Below are 6,511 nucleotides of genomic sequence, written 5' to 3' on the forward strand. Positions count from 1 at the left end.
TCTGAAGACTCAAGGTCAGGCCCGCCAACAGCAATTTGGGGACCGAGCATGCTTTTAAATTGCCTGGGACTCTGGGCAATTGTCCCCCGCACCGTCAGTGGGCCTACTCAAGGTCTTTGGTTGTCTTAAGACGGAGCAGCTCATGTACATGTCAGGGAGTTCAGAGCAGTATGTATACCCTGCTTAACCTTGTTTCCCACATAGTGGGAAACAATCTATTGACTATGATAGACAACTCAGCAACCATATTTTACATAAACAAGCAAAGAGGAACACTGTCAAGTCAATTCTTCCAGGAGGAAGTTCATCTCTGGGACTTCCATATAATCCACTCGATTCACCTCAAAACTGCTCACCTTCCAGGGAAACAAAACGCACTGGCAGATCAGCTGAGAAGATACTTCATTGTTCAACACAAGACCACAAGTGGTCATTGTACTCAGACATAGCCAGGTCCATCTTCCAACTCTGGGGGGTTCCCCAAGTGGACCTTCTTGCAGCAAGGACCAACAGAAAATACTGTTGATTATGTTCCCACGGGAGGTGGAGTAATCTTAGCCCAGCCTTCTTAGCAGATGTCTTTCTCCTATCTTGGGAGAATTGCCTTCTATACACCTTCCCTCTGATTCCTTTGCTCCCCAGTCTTGTATCCAAAATAAAAAGAGACCATGCTCATCTCATCCTTATAGCATTAGTGTGGCCCCATCAATACTGGTACTCAGCCCTACTAACACTGTCTATTAGAACGTTCTTTATCCCTCCCATTGGATCCAGACATCATTTTCCAAGACTGTGGCCACATTCTCCACTGCAGCCTCCCACCTCTCCATCTTTCAACATGGATGCTCCATGGCCAAGGCCCTTTGAAAGGTCTTGCTTAAGAGGTCCAGAATGTATTTCTCAATAGTAGAATTTCTCAGGTAGGATCACTTACCTGGCTAAATGGAAGTCCTTCTTCATTGGGTCATTGGCGAGAAAGGTGTGTCTCCTTGGCAAGCACCCCTGAATGTTGTGTTGTCTTCTAGATCTAAAACAGAATCTGACGATTAGTTCTGTAAGGGTACATTTAGTTGCTTTCTCAGCTTTCCATTTACAGATGGATAATAGGCCCCTTTTCTCCAACCTCCAACCAATTGTTACTCAATTCCCAAAGGGCTTGGCCAGATTATACCCTCAAGTGTGGGACCTCATCTCTCCTTGGGATCTCAGGTGAGTCCTGGAAACTCTAATGGGGACTCTCTTTTGACTTGTTCTCTCCTGTACCTCTCTCTGAAGGTGATGTTTCTAGTAATGATCACCTCAGCCAGAAGAGTTGGTGAATCCCTTATATAGTTTTTTATAAAGATAAGGTTTTATCTCTGGCTGCTCCCAAAGTTCCTTATAAAAGTAGTCTCTGGTTTTCACATGATCCAAGCTATCAATTTGCCCACATTGTTTCCAAAACTCCAGCACCCTGAACATGAAGAAAGACTTCACTCATTGGATTCGAGAAAAGGATTAGCTTTCTAGCTAAAATGTACTAAATTGTTCCAGACTTTTACACAGCTGTTTGCCGCAGTCGCTGACAGAGTTAAGGGCAATCCAATTTTCTCCCAGACAATCTTCTCCTGAATCTCTTCCTGCATCTGTTTGTTACCAGTAGACTAACATGACCCTGCCATTTCACTAGAGCACAAACAACTTCTGCAGCTTTCCTGGCTCAAATACTAGTTGACATTTGTAAAGCAGCAAGTTGGTTTTCAGCCCACCCCTTCACTTCTCATTATGCTCTTACCTGTCAATTGAGAGATGATGCCAGTTTTGGATGGGCGGTTTTACAATCACTGTTCAGATAGACTCCAAACTTGCTTCTGTAGCTGTTTGCTTGTGAGTCACCTATAGTGGAATTGACATGTGCAATCACTCAAAGAAGGGAAAAAAATGATTACCTACCTTTCGGTAACTATTGTTCTTCAAGATGTTGCATATACCTATTCCAGGATCCCCACTCCCCTTCCCTTTGTATCAGAGTATATCTGGTATGAAGGAAGTGAGGGGATTTGGAGTGGCTCTGTGCCAACACAAAGTGGTGCATGGTGGTAGGGAGTGCTTGAGCCACCCTAATGGGTCCTGCTGAGGAAAGAATATCTCTGACATCTGTGCATGAGGTGCACACACACTTACAATGGAATGGACATGAGCAACACATCTCAAAGAACAACAGTTACAGAAAGGTAAGTGACCATTTCTTGTGTTAATTGAAGGGTGCATTCACATCTATTGATCTCAATGCGGTTTTAACTCAGTCCATGACAAGATTTCACCCAGCTCATAACATCTTACATGTTAGTGGTGTGATGGTTTTGCATGACAAGTCCATGCTGGCCATTGTGTCTGCCTGTCAGGCTGTGGAGAGAGACAGTTCAGGGAGAATGGAAAGCTACTCCTGGCTGTAGGAACTTATCAGCTGCATGGTCTATTTGTTTCTTTTGACAATAGGATAAAACTGCTTAGAGGAGGCAACCGACTCTCTTGTGCTGGTGCGATCCATCTCTTTCAGCTTCTCTGCACACAAGAGATGTACTCCGATATTTTTAATTCATTGATTTCTTTGTTATTGTCTCATTTGCTCTGTCCCCCTGTTACATAATCAATCTTCCTATTTGAACTCGCTTCTTCTGCTGAAACTGATAGGCACAAAAGCTGTAACAGAGCTAGTTGAATATTTGGGATTTTGGCTCAGTGATTTATTCTAATGTCAACTGAATATATTTTCTTAGCCTCTTTACCCATTAGAGAAGACTTTTTTTCTTAAATGAGCAAAATACTTCTCAACCAAAATATGCAATAATAAATTAATCCTTGTGGCTTATTTCTGGATCTGAAAATATCATTTCAGGGACACTGAGTTAACTATAGTTTATCAGATTAGAAATTGTATAGATAATAAATCCTCAAAAATAAAAACTCCAGCATCCCATTTGACTAACCCAGAAGCACAGTTAAAATTTAAAATAACTGGAAAAGGCAATGGTATTAGTTTTTAAAATAAATCTGTCGACTTCCTGCTATGGAATAATATCTTCATCTCTCTCTCTCTCTCTCTCTCGTTTAAAACTAAATCTATATATGTTTTCTCTTGGTTTTATTTTGCAAAATCTGTACGGCTGAGGAGCTTTCTTTTTCCTCAAAGAGGTGTTGTGATGAACTCTTTGTGGCATTGCAAGGAGGCAGTGTCATATATTAGATAAGGCAGCGGTCAAAGAGTAAGGGCCTGTCAACATGGAGACAGAATACAGCAAACTGGGATGAAAATCTGCATTGCACGTGCCTGCCGCACACTAACTTTGTGTTGAGCCTGCCATCATGCCTTACAAGTTCTGTAGCGCCCTTTGATCTACTGCTGCTTGTAGTAGGTCAGAATGCACTGTGGAACTTTCAGTAGCAGTGTCCACACAGTGGCTTAGTGTGTAGCTGGCTAATGTGATATAGATGAACCTTCAGCTTGTCACACTCTAAGGGTAGGTCTACCCAGCAGCTGGGAAGTGTAATACCCAGCAGCTGGGAAGTGTAATTCCCAGCTCGGGTAGACATACATGTGCTAGCTCTGCTCCAGCTAGCATGCTAACAATTGCAGTGTGGCATGAGCAGCAGCTCAGGGGAGGCACCTGGCTACCACCCCTTCCAAGGTCCTAGCCCTGTATTCTGGCAACTAACCTGACTTGCTGCCTGTGCGACTGCAGCCATGCTACTATTTTTAGTGCACTAGCTTAAGCAGAACTAGTGTGTTTATGTCTATCCTTACCTTAGGCTCCGTGTGGAGAAGCCTTACAAAAGGCCTGCTTCTATTCCCACCACTGTCATTCATCTTGGGTAAATCACTTCACCTCTCTGTGCCTCTGTTTTTCTCCCACACTTTGACTATCTTTTCAATTTTGATTTCAAGCTGTTCAGGGAATGGACTGTCTCTTACTGTGTGTCTGTAGAATGCCTATGGGGCCCTGGCCTTACTTGAGGCTTCTGGGTGCTACTGTAATTCAAATAGCAACCCTAGGTTGTTTGCTAGTATTATCAACTAAGAGTGTTCCAATGGCTAAATTTTATGTCACTGTTTAAAGCATATGCATCATGTACAGAATACTAGTTGCAGGTAGTTCACATAATAGCAACCCCTTCAGCATTCTCGGTAATTGTTTTTTTCTTAAGAGCTAAATGCTCTCTGACCCTGGCAATGCAGAATGAGATTCCAGTTTTGCCTCAGTGCAATAAATGACCTCGACTTACAAAGTGCTAGGAGTTGACATGATTTTGAGATATAGAGATTTCTATAGCTCATACTTTTAATAATACTCCATTCTTTGCAAGATGACGTTTCTCAGTTGTTTATATAAGGATCTTCAGTAATGGTTGCTTTTCTGTATCCTAGATCAGAAGAATTTACACATCCTTTTGTAAATAAGTAAAGTTAGAGAAAGAAAAGCAAAGCTACAAAGAGACTTGTTGAATCACACTTAAAGTTCTTTGCCAAACAAAATTGAAGTTCAAACTATATTGTAGATTTGGATTAGGAAGGGGTAATTTTAAATTGTTGACTCCCAAGTAATTTTATTTTTAAAATTGCTAAAATATTTAGTTTAAACAAACAATAAATGTGGCCAGCTCTTAATAACTGTTTTTCTTACTGCCAGCTCAGGGCTGTGACTCCCACTTTTTTAGTCACAGGGGTCCTTTTACATACTTCAGGGGGCATAATCATTAAAATGAAGCAAGATAATCACAATTATTAACTATGGCTATTTTATTATTGAAAAGGGAAAAGAAAACATTAAACCAAACAACACAAATGATAGAACATAAGTGATAAACCAGTTACCTCCTATTGCAATCTCTTCTGTATGTCTCTCTGTGGAGAACTCTTAGCAGAGATTATATCTCTAGAAGTGGACCACCTCTGGGGGTGTTCCTCGTTGGATAAATTAAGACCAAAATATAAACATACAGAATATTGTTTCTCAAATTTATAGCAAATCCTGGCTTAGCATCTAATTAGATATTTAAGACTGTTTATCCATGGGGAGAATAATTTATTTAAGGGCAGGTGAAACCTGTCTAGTTTATAACCAACTAGTTTATAATTAGGCAAAGTAAGCAATCGTAACTAAATCCTATGAAATTCAAGAAAATACTTAAATCAGAATCCATTTAAGAAGCCATCTTGAGACAGGGAAATTACAAATATTAAGACTCTTATATTCCACTATTTCTCTTTTTATCAATGTTTGGCCCCCCATCTCCTCTCCAGGAATAGACAGTCTAACCATTTGGTGATTAAAAGGAAAACAGTTAGTGTCTTCAGTTACAACAGCACTTTTATATCACAATACAATAATTACAAGAATTTTAAAGCTAATGCCTTGGCAGTGTCTTAGTTAACTCTTTCACCAATCCATGTTGAAGTCTTGGGGAGGTTTTCCTGGGGTTGATTTCTTCTTGAGTTTTCTCTATTTTTTTTAGGAGTCTTTGGTAGCTTGCTTGTAGAGACGGACAAGGTAAGTTAATGAATGCTGTGTGTTTTTGAGCAGGGCAGCTGTGTGTGTGTGTGTGTGTGTGTGTGTGTGTGTGTGTGAGAGAGAGAGAGAGAGAGAGAGAGAGAGAGAGAGAAATGCTCACTGCAGAGGCTTTTAGCCAAGACTGTAGCAGGCTCATCAAACTTTAGTGGGTCTAGCTGCCAGTAGAGAGGGACAGAGTGCCAGACCAAGCAGGCATGGGTTAACATATTTCCCCTAGCTGAGGAACATCCCACGCTTCAGAGATTCTCAGTTGATATACTGGAGAAGCCCCTACTTGTAACACTGACAGACCCTGATCTTTGGCAGCCAGGATCAAACCTGGCACCTCTGGAGCTTAATGCATGAGCCTCTACTGTATGAGCTAAACGACACATCTCATTTAGCCACGGCTGCAGCAGGCTCATCAATCTCTAGCTGGTCTAGCTACCACTAGAGGAGGACAGAGTGCCATTCCAAACATGCATCAGCTACACAAGCATTCCTATCTATACAGAAAGCTTAGTTCAGTTAAAGTTTTTAGTTCTCAGTCATTTTAATATTAAATAATTCTTAACAGTTACTACAGAAGATGTTGATTTAAAACTTTTGGAGAGAGATGATGATTCTTGTTTTTCTGAGTTGGGCGAGGGAGTTACTTGAGCGCTGCCAGTAATTAACTTCCCATTAATAAAAATGCCCTATACTCAATCCTTCTTTTATTAGTAAATCAGTTTAGCAAGGCCATTAGATTCCATGTGGTACACAAAGTGTTTTACCATTAACATTAGGAGCTCTATCAGGAGCTAACATATTTGTGAGTCTGCATTTCACAAAGGTATTTGCCATTTCAACATTTAAGAAATAAACAAAAGGTTTAGAACATGTCCAAAGCCATGTTTTTTTCCGAGAGGCTTTTCTTTGCAGGGAAGGGGCAGGGCTCCATCTGTGGTTTAGGTTTATTACGTCAATAAAACATTCCTATG

The 6,511-nt window shown here is 40.9% G+C and overlaps 1 long non-coding RNA gene across 1 annotated transcript; it reads right to left on the reverse strand.

Moving 5' to 3' along the window:
* Window positions 1-962: 962 nt before the first annotated feature.
* LOC122455592 lies at window positions 963-3,896 on the reverse strand. Its single transcript, XR_006273907.1, has 3 exons — window positions 3,785-3,896; window positions 1,775-1,875; window positions 963-1,027 (listed from the first exon to the last, which is right to left on the reverse strand). It is a non-coding gene; the product is annotated as an uncharacterized LOC122455592 (long non-coding RNA).
* Between the last annotated feature and the right edge of the window lie 2,615 nt (window positions 3,897-6,511).

This window comes from Dermochelys coriacea, chromosome 8 (genome assembly GCF_009764565.3).
Source record: "Dermochelys coriacea isolate rDerCor1 chromosome 8, rDerCor1.pri.v4, whole genome shotgun sequence".
Taxonomy (NCBI): Eukaryota; Metazoa; Chordata; order Testudines; family Dermochelyidae; genus Dermochelys; species Dermochelys coriacea.